This window comes from Dreissena polymorpha, chromosome 5 (assembly GCF_020536995.1).
Source record: "Dreissena polymorpha isolate Duluth1 chromosome 5, UMN_Dpol_1.0, whole genome shotgun sequence".
Classification (NCBI taxonomy): Eukaryota; Metazoa; Mollusca; class Bivalvia; order Myida; family Dreissenidae; genus Dreissena; species Dreissena polymorpha.
In genome coordinates this window covers 77009627-77020985 of record NC_068359.1, presented here as the reverse complement: position 1 = coordinate 77020985, position 11359 = coordinate 77009627, and the positions used below count along the sequence as shown (strand labels likewise).

The following is an 11359-nucleotide window of genomic DNA, read 5'->3' as shown; positions in this document are numbered from 1 at the left end:
ACGAGTTACATGTTCCAAGCTTAAAGATCTAGCATCTTATATATTTTTTTGTTTTCTAAATTCTAGCACAGGAATTTATAGCTGGTTCGGTGTCTGTGGTATAGTGGATGGGGTGTCTGCTAACTGGCTTAGTCACTGGGAGGTCTCTGTATTGATCCTTTAAGTGGGAGCATTCTTTAGATAACCCTTAAGACATACTATGGCGTACCATTTGGGTTGAAAGTCAAGAAGACCTACACGTTAAACAGAGAAATGTACGTCGTAGTACAATAATTGTACGTCGACATGAATATAAAACTTCGAAGTATATATTTGTACGTCAAAGTACAATTTGTACTTCGACATACATGTTTGTACTTCTACGTACACATTTTCTGAACAGCCAATCAAAACACTAGTCTCTTGAGCCGCTTTTCCTTCAGATTTATTCATAATAAATGTTTAAAATCTCTTTTTTAGTTGAGGACAAAATGAATAAAAATATCAGAATGGCAAAAAAAACAACACAGAAGTTTCAAGTATTTAATGCATTGAAATAGATTATATACAAATTTGAAGAAGATTCAATTGTTACCTTTTTAAAATTAAAATTATTCAGCATATTGTGTGTATGAAATGATCATGCGGGGCGGAGTATTACGACCGTCCAGCGCATTACTGTGTAGGAAATTCCCAACGGTAACCAGTTACTTAGCATTAATGGGATAAATAATGTATTATAAACTCCCTGTTGATCGTATTTTGTGATAGCCATAACTAGCATAAGTCAGAGGTTAATTCCGCCACGCCAGGTCAATAAATACGCACAATATCTATGAGTTAGCGGTCGATAGTCGCATAATTTGGTATAAATTATAATAATAATAATGTTTAATAAATACGCACAATATCTATGAGTAAGCGGTCGATAGGCGCATAATTCGGTATAAATAATAATAATAATGTTCAATGTCAAAAATCTCTAAAAGCAACAGACGTAAGGTGTCTTCTGATTGGCTAACACTCAAGTGTCGGTGAAAATTGTACGTCGAAGTACATTTCTCGTTCTACTTAGCAGGTCTTGTACTCTTTCGAGGTCATGGTACGTCATATAGACACTAAGTTAGTACTGGTCCTACCCAGGAAACAGTTTGTTTCATCAAATGTCTCAATTCGGTTTGACAGCTTGCTAAAGCAGTTGCATTTAGCATACAGTACACTGATTTAACATAATCAAAATCATGTGATGTGTCAAATCAATTTTGATTGACAAATTTGACAGGATTTTTTTTTAATCCAATAAGTTTTAGACTGTCAAATAAACACACACTACGTATTGAAAGCCATACCTGGAGCTTTCGTCTGTATATCACTGACTTCATCAGAAGAATGATTTCTACTGTTGGGAAACGTTAACACCACTAATTGTCTTCTTATTGATTATCAATGTATAATTATGTGTAACAGCATAACAACATACTTGATTCGCAATTGAAATATTTAATAAATACAGGTATCTTGCAGGTTTCTAATTTTCTTTCCCAAACTATTGTTGAATAGTTTAAATTTTGTCGCCACTAAAAAACTAGCCATTTTGTAGCAATTCTAAAATCACAGTCTAAACTGCATACACTTAGCTCTATAGTTACAATTTGAATGCAAATATGAGAATGCATCATGTTATATCATCCATATTTTTTTATTTAAACATTCAAATACCACATAACACAGTACATATATAAAAAGGTATATGGTATTGTGTGGAGATACAAAACACTTCACATCATTTTTTGCACATAAAATAATAGTTACAAAATAAGTAAAACTAAAACACTGTCATCAACCTACATTTCAAGAATATTTACGTATATGAAATTACAAAGTGGTGTTATTGTATTACCTTTTACTAAATTAACATTGCTGGTTTTGTACTAGCCATAAAACATTTATCATGGATTAACAAGTAACAACCAATTTATTAATTACACAATAGAACGGAAATCATATTAATTGCATTATGCATTTACTAAACAAGCTATTTGCTACTGTTTAGAATTACACTATCTTACTAAAATTGATCACAGGTACTTAGTGCTTTTACATACTTGTGGTAAGTTTTGTATTACTAGTTTGACAATTATCGGCAGACACTTGTTGATATACAGACAAAATTTGCATGGGAACTCTCATATTTTGTCAGCATAATTGCCTTCAAATTGTTAATTTAACAACCCTTTGACATTGTTTGCACATCTGATCTTATTATACAATAGCTGATTTTTGTTTATAGATAGACATATATAGTTCAAAGTTCTATAAAAGTTCACACATGTTCCATCCAAGTAAACAAACAGAACCAATAAAGATCACCACAGATAATAACTGTGTGTATAGCTTGGAAATTTGATAGTTCAGGAATCCCTCCTTTGTTGATTTCTGTAAACCAAAACTGTCAGTTTTGCTGGATAGAATGGCTTGTATGATGCCCAGCTCTTGCCTTCACAGAACATCTTCTAAAAACGGAAAACCAACAAATATCTTAAAATTTGATCAATAATGCAGACAATTTATAAATGTCTTGTTTTTTGTTGATTTCGAATCTGGGAGATTTTTTACGTAAGATTGTGGTACGAAAATCAAACGGTATCGGATTTTGTGGTTTTAGGCCTAAACTTATTATAGTGATATGTAACCTTTCGGGGATATCGGTAAAGTGCGAGCAGACGAGGTGTAAATACGTTAAAAATTAAAGCTAAAAGACTAAAAAGTTAGATCGGAATATCATTAAATTTTGTGAATAAATGTGTTTCTGGTGGATAACAACGACAACTTGCCAGAATATTGCTCATGATCACACGTAAAACCTCTTTCTGAGACATTGTGTACACACCGGTCTTACTGACAATAACGAAGTGACGTCACCATCTATGTATAGAATGCTTTCTGAGAGCGAATGGAAAATGCGTCACATATTCTGACAAATAAACAGTAGGGTGTCGTTATTGAAATACCGCGAGAATACTGGAAGAATAGAGATGCCAACTATAATGTTTAAAACAAAAAAAATTTTAACAAGCGTTTGTGATTTGTCAGGATAATAATAACAATAAGATATCGAAAAGATCAAAGCAAATAAATTCGACAGAACTCTGAGATTCGGCAATATATCAAAGACGGGTTATGTTCACTTAAATTGTGTTTGGTAAAGACTGTCACTATATGTAGTGAACCAGTCTTCGGCTTATACCCACTGAAGAAGAGCATTCAGGGGAGATAATTTAGTAATGACTTAATTCTGGAACGGTTGCGAAGAAAAACAAATAATGCGAGAATATGAAGTGCGATTCGCTACACATTTATGATGTCATTGATATAACTTTTCCTGAGGTATGTATTTACATGTGATTTAGCATATGTCAAAGTGTTTTTGATTTGTTCAAGTTCATAAATAGCATCGCGAAAATATATGTCGCGTGGCAAATTTTTTTGAGACGTATCCATATGTGGTATTCCTATGTAATTTGATGTCTAAATTCCCATATGTATGAACGGTCAACGCCCGCTTCGCGGGCTTTTGCCCGTATGATAATTGTTGCAATAATTGAGTAATGCATCCAAAAAAATCAATCTTAAAACGAGTTACATGTTCCAAGCTTAAAGATCTAGCATCTTATATTTTTTTTTGTTTTCTAAATTCTAGCCACAGGAATTTATAGCTGGTTCGGTGTCTGTGGTATAGTGGATGGGGTGTCTGCTAACTGGCTTTGTCACTGGGAGGTCTCTGTATTGATCCTTTAAGTGGGAGCATTCTTTAGATAACCCTAAAGACATACTAAAAAAGTACTATGGCGTACCATTTGGGTTGAAAGTCAAGAAGACCTACACGTTAAAAAGAGAAATGTACGTCGAAGTACAATAATTGTACGTCAACATGAATATAAAATACACTTCGAAGTATATATTTGTACGTCAAAGTACAATTTGTACTTCGACATACATGTTTGTACTTCTACGTAAAATTAAAATTATTAGCATATTGTGTGTATGAAATGATCATGCGGGGCGGAGTATCACGACCGTCCAGCGCATTACTGTGTAGGAAATTCCCAACGGTAACCATTTACCAAGCATTAATGGGATAAATAATGTATTATAAACTCCCCGTTGGTCGTATTTTGTGATAACCATAACTAGCATAAGTCAGAGGTTAATTCCGCCACGCCAGGTCAATAAATACGCACAATATCTATGAGTTAGCGGTTGATAGTCGCATGATTTGGTATAAATTATAATAATAATAATGTTTAATAAATACGCACAATATCTATGAGTAAGCGGTCGATAGTCGCATAATTCGGTATAAATAATAATAATAATAATGTTCAATGTCAAAAATCTCTAAAAGCAACAGACGTTAGGTGTCTTCTGATTGGCTAACACTCAAGTGTCGGTGAAAATTGTACGTCGAAGTACATTTCTCGTTCTACTTAGCAGGTCTTGTACTCTTTCGACGTCATGGTACGTCATATAGACACTAAGTACTGGTCCTACCCAGGAAACAGTTTGTTTCATCAAATGTCTCAATTCAACTTGACAGCTTGCTAAAGCAGTTGCATTTAGCATACAGTACACTGATTTAACATAATCAAAATCATGTGATGTGTCAAATCAATTTTGATTGACAAATTTGACAGGATTTTTTTTTAATCCAATAAGTTTTAGACTGTCAAATAAACACACACTACGTATTGAAAGCCATACCTGGAGCTTTCGTCTGTATATCACTGACTTCATCAGAACAATGATTTCTACTGTTGGGAAACGTTAACACCACTAATTGTCTTCTTATTTATTATCAATGTATTATTATGTGTAACACCATAACAACATACTTGAATCGCAATTACAATATTTAATAAATACAGGTATCTTGCAAGTTTCTAATTTTCTTTCCCAAACTATTGTTGAATAGTTTAAATTTTGTCGCCACTAAAAAACTAGCCATTTTGTAGCAATTCTAAAATCACAGTCTAAACTGCATACACTTAGCTCTATAGTTACAATTTGAATGCAAATATTAGAATGCATCATGTTATATCATCCATATTTTTGTATTTAAACATTCAAATAACACATAACACAGTACATATATAACAAGGTATGTGGTATTGTGTGGAGATACAAAACACTTCACATCATTTATTTGCACATAAAATAATAGTTACAAAATAAGTAAAACTAAAACACTGTCATCAACCTACATTTCAAGAATATTTACGTATATGAAATTACAAAGTGGTGTTTTTGTATTACCTTTTACTAAATTAACATTGCTGGTTTTGTACTAGCCATAAAACATTTATCGTGGATTAACAAGTAACAACCAATTTATTAATTACACAATAGAACGGAAATCATATTAATTGCATATAATTTATGCATTTACTAAATAAGCTATTTGCTACTGTTTAGAATTACACTATCTTACTAAAAATGATCACAGGTACTTAGTGCTTTTACATACTTGTGGTAAGTTTTGTATTACTAGTTTGACAATTATCGGCAGACACTTGTTGATATACAGACAAAATTTGCATGGGAACTCTCATATTTTTTCAGCATAATTGCCTTCAAATTGTTAATTTAACAACCCTTTGACATTGTTTGCACATCTGATCTCATTATACAATAGCTGATTTTTGTTTATAGATAGACATATATAGACTTTTCAAAGTTCTATAAAAGTTCACACATGTTCCATCCAAGTAAACAAACAGAACCAATAAAGATCTTCACAGATAATAACTGTGTGTATAGCTTGGAAATTTGATAGTTCAGGAATCCCTCCTTTGTTGATTTCTGTAAACCAAAACTGTCAGTTTTGCTGGATAGCATGGCTTGTATGATGCCCAGCTCTTGCCTTCACAGAACATCTTCTAAAAACGGAAAACCAACAAATATCTTAAAATTTGATCAATAATGAAGACAATTTATAAATGTCTTGTTTTTTGTTGATTTCGAATCTGGGAGATTTTTTACTTAAGATTGTGGTACGAAAATCCAACGGTATCGGATTTTGTGGTTTTAGGCCTAAACTTATTATAGTGATATGTAACCTTTCGGGGATATCGGTAAAGTGCGAGCAGACGAGGTGTAAAAACGTTAAAAATTAAAGCTAAAAGACTTAAAAGTTAGATCGGAATATCTTTAAATTTTGTGAATAAATGTGTTTATGGTGGATAACAACGACAACTTGCCAGAATATTGCTCATGATCACACGTAAAACTTCCTTCTGAGACATTGTGTACACACCGGTCTTACTGACAATAACGAAGTGACGTCACCATCTATGTATAGAATGCTTTCTGAGAGCGAATGGAAAATGCGTCACATATTCTGACAAATAAACAGTAGGGTGTCGTTATTGAAATACCGCGAGAATACTGGAAGAATAGAGATGCCAACTATAATGTTTAAAACAAATAATTTTTTAACATGCGTTTGTGATTTGTCAGGATAATAATAACAATAAGATATCGAAAAGATCAAAGCAAATAAATTCGACAGAAATCTGAGATTCGGGTTATGTTCACCTAAATTGTGTTTGGTAAAGACTGTCACTATATGTAGTGAACCAGTCTTCGGCTTATACCCACTGAAGAAGAGCATTCAGGAGAGATAATTTAGTAATGACTTAATTGTGGAACGGTTGCGAAGAAAAACAAATAATGCGAGAATATTTAGTGCGATTCGCTACACAATTATGATGTCATTGATATAACTTTTCCTGAGGTATGTATTTACATGTGATTTAGCATATGTCAAAGTGTTTTTGATTTGTTCAAGGTCATAAATAGCATCGCGAAAATATATGTCGCGTGGCAAATTTTTTTGAGACGTATCCATACTGGTCATGTACGTAATTCCGGCCTGTACGTAAAAAATCGGCCACCTGTGTAAAATCAGTTTCATGATCTTAACGCACATATTTTGTTTTTATTTAGAAAAATCAACATGAAAACCGTCCCCACTCTCAATATTTTGCAAATGTAAGAACCATATCACTGTAAACTTTTGTATTAAAATGTCACAAATATAGCAGGAAATATTTGGCTCATGGGGAAAGTGATGTCATCATATGTTGCAACAATTATATTGAGATAAGAAACAAATATATTTGATAAAATTATTTTTATTTTATCTAATAAACTTTAATTAAAGTTTTACCAATTAATTGTACAAAAACTTATATTCAAAACATACAAATCAGAACCTAAATATAAATTTTTAATATATGAATTACCTCCCTTTATAAGAATATTACTAGATTACATGTTTTAATATTATATATAAGCGTTTACTAATAATCAACACTGAAGTCAACTTTTCAAACAAAATGTGTTTACTTTTTTAGCTATGTTTGAAAAAATTTATTAAACACATTAAAAACAAATATTTTTTTAATGATTAAGCAGTTTCCCATTGTTTATATTTATTAAAATAGGTAGGGGGAGTAACTGGTATAATAATTTCGCATTTATTTTAAATTTTAAGTCAAAAATTTTAATAGTATAAACAGGGCTTGCACTAAGCGGCGTACGGCCGTATATTACGCCCGATAATTGTTTCCATACGCCGATAACAAAACCCCATGACGTCCACTGTACTTCTTAAAAATTGGTCATACGCCGAAAATAGCAACCCGTGACGTAAGTTGTCGATTAAAATAACACTTCAATCAACACTGCTTTCTGCCGACTCAATGTGTTTTGCACACGTCTCGATCAGTCTTAACTCCGCCTCCTTATATTTGCTACCGCCCGCAGGTGATTATCAAGTTTATTGTGTGTTGTTTATCTAACGGTTACACAATTTACCCCCCCCCCCCCCCGCGCGGATCGCAAATTGACCGTTACAAAGCAGTCTCTTAATATTGGTTGCTTTAACAACACACTCGTGCCTCTTTGCGCGTGCCGTATGTTGTCTAATGATTAGGAGATAACTGCTGGTTTTGGGCAGACGGCACGGTAAAAGAAAGACGGCAAAAATAATTAAAGAAAAACAAAACTGTTCAAAGTTTAATTAATTACATAGATTCACTACCGTATTAGATCCCGCGAGTTTTCTCAGTTTGTTAATCCACCGATAATTACGAGTAATAACCATCTTATATAAACTGGAATCACAGTTCATTTTCTACAATAACAAGTCATTTTACTAGTCAGAAACGTTCAGAAAACACATTTCCTGGATTAGATATAAATTATCCGAGTAAAATTAAATTGCTACGTCATGACCTTCGACATTGCAAATGGCTGACCTATTGTAACATTCAACCCGCATTCAGTTCAAAGTGGTGATTCAAATTACAAGTAATGTTAGTTCAATAATGGTGAAAACATTAAATGGATTTGACAAACATTTGATAAGGTTTGCTAAACCAGATAACAACATGGAAAGTTTGGATTATTTAAGTTAAACTGGTAAGGCATTTATTAAGTGTACATATTTCGGACACGTATAGTATTCGGATAAACAGTAATTGATATACTAGATGCTCCATCATGACCATTCATTAAGATTGTGTTTTGTTGCAAATGCAGTCATAGGGATGAGGATAATAAAATGACAATAAATATGTGATGAAAAGGTGCAACCGCACATATCTCAAATTACTTAAATGTGTTGAATGACTTAAATGTGTTATGATTAAGTAGATTTTAATGAGAATTTATTGTTTTTAGAATGAACATAGTAAAATGATAGAAATAATAAAAAAGTTTTGAAATTAACATGTTTTGTCTTTTAAGTCGATATTGTTTGCACAAACTTATACCCTGATTTTCAAAACTTCTCCCTATTTTTAAAGCCTAGGGTAGTCTCCGCCTTGTTGTATGATACATCTAGTTACTTTCACAGAATTAAAATGACCCAAAATGGATGGGAAGAGTTTGTGATCATATATGCAGTTGTTATTCCGTTAACATCAACATTAAAGTTGTTTGGACTTCCAATATTTTTGAGTGGGACTTCCATAAGTAAAGGGGAGGAAGTCAGGACTTCCAAAATTTATTTCTTAGTGCAAGCCCTGGTATAAACATTGATTAATACTCTGAAATTGAGGACATTTGTCAAAAGATATTGCTTTGTAATTTTATTTGCAGATCAAACTGAAAAGTGGCCGATTTTTTAGGTACATTTAACCTACGAAAATGCATAGTTTACATGTCATCATTTTTAGCTCATCTATTTTTTGAAAAAAAATTATGAGCTATTGTCATCACCTTGGCGTCGGCGTTGGCGTTGGCGTCGGCGTCCGGTTAAGTTTTGCGTTTAGGTCCACTTTTCTCAGAAAGTATCAATGCTTTTGCATTCAAACTTGGTACACTTACTTACTATCATGAGGGGACTAGGCAGGCAAAGTTAGATAACTCTGGCGTGCATTTTGACAAAATTATGTGCCCTTTTTATACTTAAAAAATGGAAAATTTTGGTTAAGTTTTGCGTTTAGTTCCACTTTTCTCAGTAAGTATCAATGCTATTGCATTCAAACTTGGTACACTTACTTACTATCATGAGGGGACTGGGCAGGCAAAGTTAGATAACTCTGGCATGCATTTTGACAGAATTATGTGCCCTTTTTATACTTAGAAAATTGACAATTTTGGTTAAGTTTTGTGTTTAGGTCCATTTTATTCCTTAAGCATCAAAGCTATTGCTTTCATACTTGCAACACTTACTAACTATCATAAGGGGACTGTGCAGGCAAAGTAATGTAACTCTGACTGGCATTTTGACAGAATTATGTGCCCTTTTTATACTTAGAAAATCGAAAATATGATTAAGTTTTGTGTTTAGGTCCACTTTATTCCTACAGTATCAAAGCTATTGCTTTCATACTTGCAAGATTTATGAACTATCATAAGGGGACGGTGCAGGCAAAGTTATGTAACTCTGACTGGCATTTGGACGGAATTATGGGCCCTTTATACTTAGAAAATTGAAAATTTGGTTAAGATTTATGTTTTGGTCACTTTACCCCTAAAGTATCATAGATACTGCTTTCATACTTGGAACACTCACAAACTATCATAAGGGTACAGTAAAAGGACAAGTTGCATAACTCTGGTTGTCATTGTTACGGAATTATGGCCCTTTTTTGACTTAGTAACTTTTAATATATGGTTAAATTTTGTGTTTCGATCCACTCGAAGTATCAAGGCTATTGCTTTCAAACTTCAAATACTTACATGCTATCATGAGGTTACTGTACCTGGCAACTTGAATTTTACTTTGACCTTTGAATGACCTTGACTCTCAAGGTCAAATTATTAAATTTTGCTAAAATTGCCATAACTTCTTTATTTATGATTAGATTTGATTGATACTTTGATGAAACTACTCTTACCTGACATACCACTATAGACTTCACCCAAACCATCCCCCGTGCCCTCCCCCCCCCTCCCCCCCCTCCCCCCCCCCAATTTTTTTTAATTTTTTTTTTTTTTTTTTTTTTTTAAGATCATCTCACAAATGACCACCACACCCTCACACTATACCCCCACCCCACCCCCCCACCCCACCCCACCCCCCAAATTTTTTTTTTTGATTTTTTTAATTTTTTTTTTTTTTTAAGATCATCTCACAAATTATCACCACACCCTCACACTATACCCCCCCCCCCCCCCGATTTTTTTTTTTTTTTTTTTTTTTTTTTTTTTTTCGCTTTTTTGGAAGATAATGTAATAAATGTCCACAACCCCACACTATACACCCCTCTTCACTCCACTCCTCCCTCCTTTGTGATTGAAAATGAGAGTCCCTTCACCTTTAAAAAGAAAATAGATGAGCGGTCTGCACCCGCAAGGCGGTGCTCTTGTTTGTTCATTAAGTAACATTCACCGATCTAATTCTATTTAAATTTTCATGCTAGGTGAGTTTTGAACCCAGGATTATATATGTGAAGTTTAGTTTCAACCAGTTGCCTAACACTAAAGATTTTTCTTAAATAGTCCCAAAAGTGGCCGGAATACATGACCAGTATGTGGTATTCCTATGTAATTTTATGTCTAAATTCCCATATGCTTTTGCCCGTAAAAGTATACAAGGGGTGTTACTGTAAAAGTTCCTGTACAACAAGTCAACATGGTCTGAACAAAAGCAAAGTGCCTATGTCCCGATTGAATGGAAATCTAAATGACAGAATTTTAAATTAAGCATTTAAGCAACAGTTGTATAATGTTGTTCTTTGCAAGCTTTTTATTTACTCTGATTCTGTCTCGGCTTGTGTGCCTTCATAAAATCGGTGCTTTTTTATTCAAATTTGGGCTTACTCGAAATCTTACGTCTTATTTCCAACAAATAACAATCTAACATTTT

General features: G+C 33.3%; 1 protein-coding gene across 2 annotated transcripts in view; it reads left to right on the top strand.

Moving 5' to 3' along the window:
* Positions 1-11359, top strand: part of LOC127881156 (ER membrane protein complex subunit 1-like) — a 67116-nt gene that overhangs the window by 587 nt on the left and 55170 nt on the right. The gene's annotated exons all lie outside the window — the stretch shown is intronic.